Genomic DNA, 11,181 nt, shown 5'->3' with positions numbered 1-11,181 from the left:
ATATATATATATATATATATATATATATATATATATATATATATATAGGCATCCCCGCATTGCGGGGATCGAATGGCCAACAGTATTTGCGGGCGCCCTCTCAAAGTTCGTTACCATTTCTAAACAACAAAACCTGATTTTATTAAATGTTAATATAGAGTCAAATGGAAATCTACTTAGTATAACATCCTACTTTATTTTGAAAAATATACCCAATTATATGAATGTTATTTATAGGAAGAAAAAAAAAAGTCATTACTATAGTTCGTTAGAGATCTTCTAAGTAAAGGTATGCAATTTGTTGAGTTAGCAGCGGTGGTAAGCATTTCACAAAACCTGTAAACATTAGTGAAATTTTGGTGCCATTTTTCTTCCAAAACTTAATTAATTCTTCTAAATCCGCCCCTGAAGTAATGTCGCATATACCTTTTTCCATGGATCTTGTGACCCATTTGTAAAACATATGTAAATTAATCCGAAAATTTAACAAAAACAAATTAATCCGAAAATTTACATGTAAATACTAAATACTATTATTGGAAGTACCATTACATCTTTTTGACCATTTGTAAAGACTGGTTTCCATGTTAAACCTTGATCTTCTTATTATATAAATCACAATGCGCAACAAAACAATTCATATGAAAATTTATACCCCAGATCCTAGGAATTAGGATTACCAACAATTCAAACGCACATTATAGCTTAAAAATCCATACATCATGCGAATTATAAGGAACAAAAGAGAAATCCTCTCGATTTTGACTTCAAAGGAGTTGATCCTACTGAACCAAGCAAGGGTGGGTTGTTAAGAAATTGCGGTGGTTAGACTGCACTATAAGGAAGAACCCGTCCTACCTGCAACACTTGATTAATTTTAAATTTTAATAAACACCAATTAAAAAAAGTTTATAAAGCTAGCAACAATGTAAACAATTCAATGAGAAATATTACATAAATAAGCACCTGAGCAAAGTTACCCTTTAATGTCTTTTTGCTTCCTTATAGCAAGAAAAGCCTGCAATTCATTTTCAAAGGCATCATTTGGGAACATCAGGCCAATCTCTTCCACCATTCGTCCCATGTCAGCAAAGCAATTACATCTTGACCCTACAATCAAATTACAAATAGGGAATTTTGTCATTTTAATGATTATCCCTTTAACTTAAATCTTTTTTCTTAAATAAAACAATTTAGGAGGTTGTAAGATTTAAATAGACGTCGGGCAACTTTCAAGTCTCAATTTGTTTCATTTTTTGCCGACTTTTAATTTTTCATCCTTTTTATTTTTAACAAATTAACATAACCCAAAATCAACTCACTTTTTGGTAAAGGGGTCAAAATTACACATTTTACCTCATCATCTTCATGTCCGGATTCCCTAACCCATAGATTCCCATCCGGGTCCACAAATGGAAAATATCAAAAGCTCAAAATGTGAAGATACCTGAGAAATAAAAGAAAAAAAAAGTGATTTTATTGATAAATTTAGTACCATTGGGATTTAAGAACCGGATAATTGTTTCATCCTTAAAAATGTTAACTTCCTCAATTGTTGGTATTGCGTTTACACCTATTCTCTTCAAAGTGCGGGGTTGGACTTTAAAATCATACATATCTACATATTATATCAAATGGTATTATTTATTTATAATAACACAATGGCATTGTTGAGTGTAAAGGCTTACATGATTATCTATATTATTTATCTATAAAGGTGAAAAGAGGAGAACCTTGGTGCACTTCAAAAACATGATAGGGGATCTAAGTGGAAAAAAACCAATATAAGTTAATTATATGTTATATGTGTATCTTCATCATACCAGAACAACACAAAAAGTATAGATTAGAAAATAAAAACTACCAAAATTTCAAAAATAATAGCAATCAGTGTGAATAGAACTGAAATTTGATTTATAAATTAAGAAAAAAATCCCAAAAATGATTTGGAAAAAAGTTGTACACGTTTAACTCTTAGGTGAAAGTACACATCATTTTAAAATGTAGTTTTGCTTGATTATGATACCCAGGTTGGTAGAATCCTCCATCCCCTATACCTAGCTCCCTGCAAGTTTTTACTATTTTCACTTGAGGGGTAAAAAGGGAAAGTAATCAGCATCATATGATGACCAACAATCACAAGTATCTTTTTATTCAATCAATAATGCTAAATGTACTTGATCATCAGAAGAAATATAGCCTTTCAAGAGTATCGTTCCAGACCTCAATATATTGATTTTTGGCCCTTCTGCTTCGCGTTTATATTGATTTCTTTTTTCTTTGTTTGTTGAAAGTAGTCAAGGTTTTAGCTTTACAACCCCAGTTTTAACCATCTTTGGACATATGTGTAGTGGGAGCAAAGGTAGAAAACAAACGTCGGAAGGAGGTTTATATCTTGAGCCGCTAAGAAGCAAGCAGGTCTGGGAAACAACTAAGTTGGCTTAAAAAACTTTGCATCTGCTTCAACTTAAAGTTTATATAACTAAATTTGTGTAAATTTGTTTAGGCTTGTGAGCCTAATCAAGCTTGATGTTTAAACCTGTAACATCCCAAAAATAGGAGCCAAAAATTTCATTTTTAAAACATACAATTTGCAAAACATTAGAAATAAAACATTCACGGATCGTGTCATTTCATAAAAGATGTTGCTTGTCTGGAAACCATTTCATAAAACATAATACTATCAGAGTACAAAATCCCAGGAGGATCCCATAGTGCGGAATACAAGACGTGTGTGTGATGTACCACTACCGTGTCGGCTCCTTCCCCTTCGAAGAAGAGGTACCTGAAACCAAAACTGAAAACTGTAAGCACGAAGCTTAGTAAGTTCCCCCATCTTACCACATACCATATAATCACATATCATACACACTGCCGGGCAATTCTGGGGTGCCCGACCTACCCGGTACGGCCATTCTGGGGTGCCAACCTACCCGTGTCAAGCTGTTATGGGGTGCTGACTACCCATGTCAAGCCATTCTGGGGTGCTGACTACCCATCGGTCCTAACAACCGATCCTCGGGGACTATTTCACCCCGTACTGCTACTATCACATATATCATAACATAACATATTATTAGACATATCTGGGGCGTCCGATCTACCCTTCGGTCCTAACGACCGAACTCCACTACTATCACATATTCATATCATGCCCGCATATAACATATCAGGTAGTAGCAAACCTAGATGATATCACAAATACAATCATCTAACATACAACTCCTACTGGTGGGCTGGCATTGTGGCCGTAGACCTACCGCTACTAGAAGGTAACTCACCTCAAAGTAGCTGTTGATCTGCATGGGAATTGACTGTCTTCTGCTGCTGTTGTCCCGGAAGTCCTCCGGCTAAAAATCCCCACAAAACACCTAGTCAAATACTGCTAACCGACCTTAGGGTAAAATGACCGTTTACCCCTGACCGAGCCAAGAGTCAAAGTCAAAGTCAACTTCCAGTTGACCCAACTCGCCGAGTCCCTATCCTTTTGTCTGACCATAACCCCGTCTCTACTCGTCGAGTTAGGCGTTGACTCGACGAGTTTTCCTTTTAATCCAAGGTCCAATAGTCCTTCATCCTACTCGCCGAGTTGTATGAACAACTCGCCGAGTTCATCTTCATCCCAAGAACATGCTATGTTGCGACCCGCCGAGTTGTATGAACAACTCGCCGAGTCTGTTCTTGAGGCAAGAAGATTGCCTTGGACTCGCCGAGTCAGGGCATTCACTCGCCAATTTTCTTCATGGGTGAGTTTGGCTTCAGACTCACTGAGTCACACCCCATGACTCACTACTCCACTCCGCAAACACAAAAAAGGGGAAACTCGGTGACTCGCGACTCAACTCGCCGAGTCCGATGAACGACTCGCCGAGTCTATCGCATGAAAACACTAAATATTCGTTTTTGCTTGGATCCAGCTCATGCTATACATAGATCTGGGTTTCTAGGGCCTGGTTAACACGTAAAGTTTCCAACTTTACGTGTAAATAAACACCAATGAAGGTTTTAGGGCTCAAAATGCACTAAAAGAGTAGATCTAGGGCTTTCATGCAATATGGCTCCATAAATGCAGTAGATCCAAGCTCCTGGAGCTCAATCATGCCTAGATCTAGAGGCTAAACAACTTATTACAAACCCTAATACACAAACAAGCTTGGGGAAAGGCTCAAGAAGGACTTTCATGGAGCTACAAGGGACAATAAGCATGAAAACAGAGGGAAACTGAGTTATACCACAAGGAAATCACTGAGATAACACAAGGATGCCTAGCCTCCTTCTCTTCTTGATCTACTCTCCTTCCCTCTCCAAATCTTCAAGAAAACACACCAAAATGCTTCAATCTCACAAGGAACAAGGCTTGAACGAAGTAGAGAGCTCTGAGGGTGAAGGGGGCGAGCTTGGGGGCGGATAAGAAGGTTTAAATAGGGTGCAAACCCTTGAAATTTAGGGTTTCATCAGACAGCGGGGACTCGCCGAGTCCAGAATGTGGACTCGCCGAGTCGCCAACTTAAACGTGCTCCCAAACCCGTCTCTACTCGGCGAGTCAGGCCTACAACTCGCCGAGTCTAAGGCCAAAATGCAAAATGCTTAGATAAATTTTTACGTACCAGAAACCAAGTGCTACAAATCTCCCCCACTTATTTTAGACTTCGCCCTCGAAGTCTGCTGCTCAATCCTGAAACACCTCGGGGTAATGCTCCATCGTTTCTTCCACCGGCTCCGAAGTCCATTCCGAACCCTTTCGCTGCTGCCATTGCACCTTTACTAATTCCACCCTATTGTTCCTCAGATCCTTCGACTTCCGGTCGAGGATTGCGACTGGGCGCTCAATGTAATTCAGGCTGTCATCAACCTATATATCCTCTAGCGGTACCACCGCTGAATCATCCACTAGGCACATCCGTAGCTGGGAGACATGGAAGGTGCTGTGGATCTGACTGAGCTCGGCTGGCAAATCCAGCCTATATGCCACCTTGCCCACCCGGGCTACAACCCTGAACAGACCAATGAATCTCGGGCCCAACTTGCCCTGCTTCCTAAATCTAATGACGCCTTTCCAAGGCGACACTTTCAGGAGAACCATATCCCCGACCTGGAACTCCAGGTCTGATCGACGCTTGTCGGCGTAACTTTTCTGCCGACTCTGCACAGTCTGAAGCCGGCTTCGAACCTGCTGGATTTTCTCGGTCGTCTTGAGCACCACCTCAGTGCTCCCCATGACCCTCTGGCCAACTTCACCCCAACATATCGGGGTCCTGCACCTCCGTCCGTACAACATCTCGAATGGGGGACGGTCAATACTCGCGTGGTAGCTGTTGTTGTACGAGAACTCAGCCAAGGGAAGATAGGTATCCCAACTACCACCGAAGTCTAGCACGCATGCCCGCAACATATCCTCTAACGTCTGGATGGTCCGCTCGCTCTGCCCATCCGTCTGCGGGTGAAAGGCGGTGCTAAAATGCAGACGAGTGCCCAACTCATCATGAAACTTCTTCCAAAACTTGGAAGTGAACCGCACATCTCGATCTGATATCACTGACACTGTGTAACACTCGTGTTTCTAGCCTAGGCATTTATATTGAGTTGATAGTCTAGGTTAACATTTGTAACTCATTTTGAAGAAATGAAAAGGAATTATGTGAATATTTTGTGAATTATGTGTTTTACGTTTAATTATTAAGGCTTAATTAATTAAGAATAAAAATAAGCGTCAAAATTAAAGTGTGATATAAGCCCGATATCTTTACACAAAGTTGTAGTGGTCGAAACAAGGATTTCGGGGATATAAAGAATACCAAAATCCGAGTTATAACGAAGAAGTTATGACCTGTCGAAGTTTCGCGACAAAACCGACACGGTGCTGAATGTCGTAAAAAGTGAGTTTTCGATAAACTACTTTTTAGCCTTAGTAATCTAAACGAAAGTCGTAGTATTCGTTAAACCGAGAAGTTCGATAAAAAGAACACCTAAATCTGACTTCGTATGAGGAAGTTATGATTTTTCGAAGTTTCAGCGTAGCAGTAGACAGCTAAAAACTCGAAGTTTAGATCGAGCTATTTTTAGCCGACACAACCTAAATGAGAATTGAAGGTCTCGTCATTAGGAGCACAACGGTAAAAAGTCTGACGAAAACGGACGAAGTATGAAGAAGTTATGAATTTTTAACGGATTTCCTGTCCCTGTCTGTTAAAAATAATAATATAAAATTTAAATTCAAAATTAGCCAATGAAGTCTAAACGGAAGTTGTAGAGAATAATTTTAGCTACGCGTGCATATAAAGAACGTCAAAAACGGAACCCGTATGCGAAAGTTATGGATTTTAGAAGTTTTGGCGCGAAAACCAAGAAATTTCGCATAGTCACACTTTGCCACGTCACCCTCGCCTCGCATGCGCCACGTGTCCTGCTGAGTCACCAGGCTGCTGAGTCATCCGAGCACATGGCTTTATCCGAAGCGGTCCAATCAGCGAGTGCCACCGAGACCTTCGCACATGCTGACCACCTACGCATCGGACACAAGCCTTGGTCCAATCACAGACTGCCAGCGAGCCCTCGCATGCGCAGACCATGTGCGAGCCATGTCCGAACCACCCCCCTGCGAAGCCTCTCAGCCGTCAGATCAGAAGACTCTCAGCCCTTGGATCAGAACTTCGGACCCTATAAATAGAAGGGTACCTGCGAAGGCTCCCGGTTACTTTTGGAGTTTTGCCATTTTTAGCCCCTCTCTTCATATTTTCTTCATCTTAGAATCCCCCAAAGCCCCGATATCAATTGTAAAGCTCGGAATACGCCACGAAGTGCCCGAGAAGCCCGGAAAATTTATCTTTTCGGTTTCGAAGCCCGACCTTTCGCAGAGCCCGGTTTATCAATAAAACTCCCGGTTTTATTAGAAACGATCGTTTTAGGAAACGAATTGCTGCCCGATTTTCACCAAAATACGTGAGTGTGTAGTTACTTTCAATTTACACATAGATATGAAGTATTTACCTCGAAATACGTGTTATGTGTAAATATGCTAATTGTTTATTCGAGGTGACTGTTGAATTGATGTTTTATACAAGTTTTAAACTGTATATGCTTTTTATCTACAAAATATGTTGGGTAGAACATGGGTAGATGAAATAGTTGATGTGTGTTAAAATGGTGAGAGGCCTCGATGTTGTTGTTGTTGTTGTTGTTGTTGTAGTCATCTAGCGAAGTATAGATGACGACCACAGACTTTCTAGATAGTCCAGTGGAAAACTAGCAAGTTCGCAACTTGTAGGTGTTGATGAATTAAATATTCATTGGCGTACTTCATCCCCCTCATGGTTGCCTTAAGGACATGTATGGCTGAGGAAACCCCTTAGCAGTAGTGTCCATCCCGATGATATTCCTTAGGCTAGGTCCCTTGTGATAGGTGTTTAGGGACGTAAAGTGAGGACAACGGGAATGGGTAATCAAGGTTATTGTTGATTGGTGAACTTAATAAGTATATTATTATTATGGGTTGAAAACCCTATATGCTCACCAGGCTCCCAAGCCTGACCCACTCAGTTTTATGATTACAGGTAGTGGACCCCGAGCATAGTTGGAGGACGATGAGAGATTTTTGGATTATAGGCCAGTAGTTGTAAATAACTGTTGAAAGGCTTATAATGTCTTGTTTATGCTTTTGATCTGTATCGGAACATGACATCCCGAGGTTTTGATATGAAATGAAACTATACATTTCTTAAAGAAGGTTTTGATAAACTTTTATCATATTTTGTTTGGGGACCAATTCCGCAACATCTTTTAAAAAGATTTCTCTGATTTTATTTTAAAAAGCATAAATTAAATCGGTCTTTTCTGGCCGAGAAATTAGGGGATGTCACAGTTGGTATCAGAGCATTAGTTTAAGCGAACTAAGAAATTATAGAATTTCTAGACTTGAACTTAGAATGCTAAGTGATGATTGTGAGATGAGTGTCTACCATATTTTAGACACGAGCACTAGTTTATTTTAGGGAAGATGCCTAAAATGCCCTTATGCGCTAAATGCTATGTGTTTGCCATGTGTGCCATTATTTGTTCGGATCTATGGTCTGTTGCCGACCGGATCTGGAAACTTTATGTGTGTAGGATTCTAAGCGTATGATTACGAGATTAGAACTAACATATAAACGTTTCGGAGTGATAAGGGAATTGACATGTCTAACAAGAATAAAGACCTAAATTCACCTTATTCGGTATATAGATTGTAATGGCAAGAACTCGGAGTGGAGCTGGAAATGCAAACAGAAACCAACAACCTCAACCTCAAGTGGTGGAACAGGTGCCTATAGTAGGAGCTGCACCCGAACCCATCACCATGGCTGGAGTACGAACTATGATTCAGACCATGTTGGCTGAACAGAGGGAGGAATTGAGGCAAATGTTGCTGAACAACAGGGATGAACCTTCAATTCCTGTTGAACAACGTGAACTAAATGACGATCGATCCAAAGAAGGGAACAATAGCAGATTGGTTGGTCATAGTGAATCGCTTGTGGTTGGGAGAAATAACCACGAGGGTAGAGTGGAGAGAAATGGGTGCAAGTATAAGGACTTTATGACTTGCAAGCCATCGACCTTCAATGGAAAAGAAGATCCTATCGGAGTAATGGACTGGATCTCGGAAATGGAGTTGGCTTTCATGACTTGTGATTGCCAAGGCAAGTTACAAACTACGTTTGCAGTACGTCAGTTCAGGGGTAGTGCTGCTCGTTGGTGGAGCACTTTGGGGAAAACCCTAAGCCCTAATGCGCCACTGCAATTAACTTGGGCAGAGTTCTTAGTGCACTTCAAGCGCAAGTACTGCTCGGCCCAAAACATACTTGAGTTAGAAAACCAATTTCTAACGTTGCAGAACGGGAGTATGACCGTTGACGAATATACGAATAACTTCACAGACAAAATGGAGTTTGCTTTGCGTATTGTCCCAGATGAGTTGGCAAAAATATATAGGTACGCAAAGGGACTTCCATGGGAGTACGCGGTGCCAGTACGTCAGGCACTTACTTTGGAGGCAGCTATCTGGGCTGCCAAGTCTGTTGAAGATATGATAAAAGGGAGAGCCGCCAGCAAGGTTGAAGTTGGCGAAAAGAGAAAGTTTGAAGGAACTTCAGGTTCCAATAAAAAGAACAAGTTCTCGAAGACTGGTTCGAGAAAGTTTGGAGGAGGAAGCGAAGCCAAGTGGTGTGACAAGTGTAAGAAGAAACATGCTGGGAAGTGTAGCGTGGAAGTCACTTGTTACAAATGTGGAAAGCCAGGGCATTATGCCAATGAATGCACCTTCAATAAGAACGTATGTTTTGGGTGCAATGAAGAAGGGCATATTTTGAGGGACTGCCCGAAGAAGAAGGACGCAGCAAAACCCAATCTACCACTAAAGTCGAAGGCGAGAGCCTTTCAGATGACACTCGAAGCTGCGAAAGAAGAAGCCGATGTTGCTTCAGGTACCTTTCTCGTAAACGAATTGCCTGCCCAAATTTTGTTTGATTCTGGAGCCAACTACTCCTTTATATCACATGAATTTGGTAGAAAGCTAGCTTTGCCTGTAGATATGCTAGTTAATGCTATAATAGTCGAGATTGCTAGTGGCAAGTTTGTACCTGTTAGCCATCGTCTGAAAAACATCCTCATTGACTTGGATGGGAATAAGTTCCAAGAGGAATTATTGTCTATCGAGTTAAATGGATTCGACATAGTTTTAGGAATGGATTGGCTTAGCGCCAACGATGCAGAAATATTATGTAGAAAGAAGATAGTAAAAGTAAACCCGCCAGGGAAAGAGTCGTTTATGGTGTATGGAGACAAACGCAGAGTAAATTCTGGAATCATTTCCCTAATGAAAGCCAGAAAGTGTTTGGCCAAGGAATGTGTTGGATATAGTGTCTAAGTTCATAACTATATTTGGTATGTACTTGACCCGACCCAGCATGGTCCATTTGGGTTGCACTTCACCCGAACAGTTTATGGATAATATTTGAGAATAGTACAAGTTATGATTTATTAATATATTATAAGTTCTAATATATTAATATAAGATCATATTATTTAATTAGTAGTGATCTATAATTAATCTAGGATTAATTTAGTGATCAAAGATATTACTAATTAAATATGGGCTTCTATATTTATCTTGTGTGGGATAATGCTTATTTAGAATGGGCTAGGCATGGATGGAAAAGTCCATGGATACTCCATGGAGCTTTAACCCATGGATCTCATGGAAATGAAGAGACATGGGTATTAGGGTTTAACCTTAATCCACCACACTATATAAATGAGGCTTTGGTTCTTGAAATGACACTAGTTGACACTTGTTGAGGTGAGGGCAATTTCAAGATAGTAGTGACTATTTTCTCAAAGTTCCAAGTTTGTGGTGATTTGTGACTTTCATTTGAGGCATCCACACTATTGGTGCTAGGCTCTAAAACTCCAAGCAATCAACTACACTACAAGGTAAGTATATCTACTAGCTTTATTTGATTCATGTTCCTCATGCCATGCTAGTTAGGATATAAACCTTGGAAATTAATTATTTGCATGTATCTTAGACAAACATAGATCCAAGGTTTATTAGGGTTGCATGTACACTTAGGAGGTGTTAGAATGCTCAAAACCCATCAGTGGTATCAGAGCCTAGGTCTGTTTGTTTGATACTTGTGCTTAAAAGTTGAAAAAAAAAGTCGAAAAACTTGCTGTCTGACGAATGGACTCGGCGAGTCCATGGAGGGACTCGTCGAGTTCACTTGTATCTTCAACCTACTCGGCGAGTAGGTTCATGCACTCGGCGAGTAGGGTCGACAGAGTGCAGATTTTCGACTTTAGTTGCTGGAAATGGATTGGAAACATTACCCTAAACTGTTTTGGTACTTGAAAACTTGTTTTAGATGGTGTAATGTTTTTGCTAATTCATTTACAACAACTAGTTATCAAAATTACAAAGTTTAATGTGATTTTGATTCTTGAAAGTGTTCATATTCATGTTCTTGTTCTTATGAAGTTTAGATGATCATAGGAATTATTTGTAACCTATGTGGTAGTTTAATTCTTGATCATAATGTGTTTTAATGGAGTCCATAACTTGTCCTCAAGTTATGGAAAACCAAAAGTCTCTTGGATTAAAAACCATTAAAAGAACACAAGAGTTAGAAAAATGAAGAGTCTTCATTT

At 40.1% G+C, this 11,181-nt stretch overlaps 1 long non-coding RNA gene across 1 annotated transcript; it reads right to left on the bottom strand.

Annotated features, from left to right (window-relative positions):
• Nucleotides 1-581: 581 nt before the first annotated feature.
• Nucleotides 582-1,731, bottom strand: LOC145100658 (uncharacterized). The gene is made up of 3 exons (XR_013705184.1): nt 1,357-1,731; nt 967-1,110; nt 582-858 (listed from the first exon to the last, which is right to left on the bottom strand). It is a non-coding gene; the product is annotated as an uncharacterized LOC145100658 (long non-coding RNA).
• Nucleotides 1,732-11,181: the final 9,450 nt, after the last annotated feature.

Source organism: Lactuca serriola, chromosome 4 (genome assembly GCF_051521515.1).
Source record: "Lactuca serriola cultivar US96UC23 chromosome 4, Lser_US96UC23_V15, whole genome shotgun sequence".
In the NCBI taxonomy this organism is placed as follows: domain Eukaryota; kingdom Viridiplantae; phylum Streptophyta; class Magnoliopsida; order Asterales; family Asteraceae; genus Lactuca; species Lactuca serriola.
Note: the sequence above shows the minus strand (reverse complement) of the source record. Positions and strands in the feature narration are given on the sequence as shown.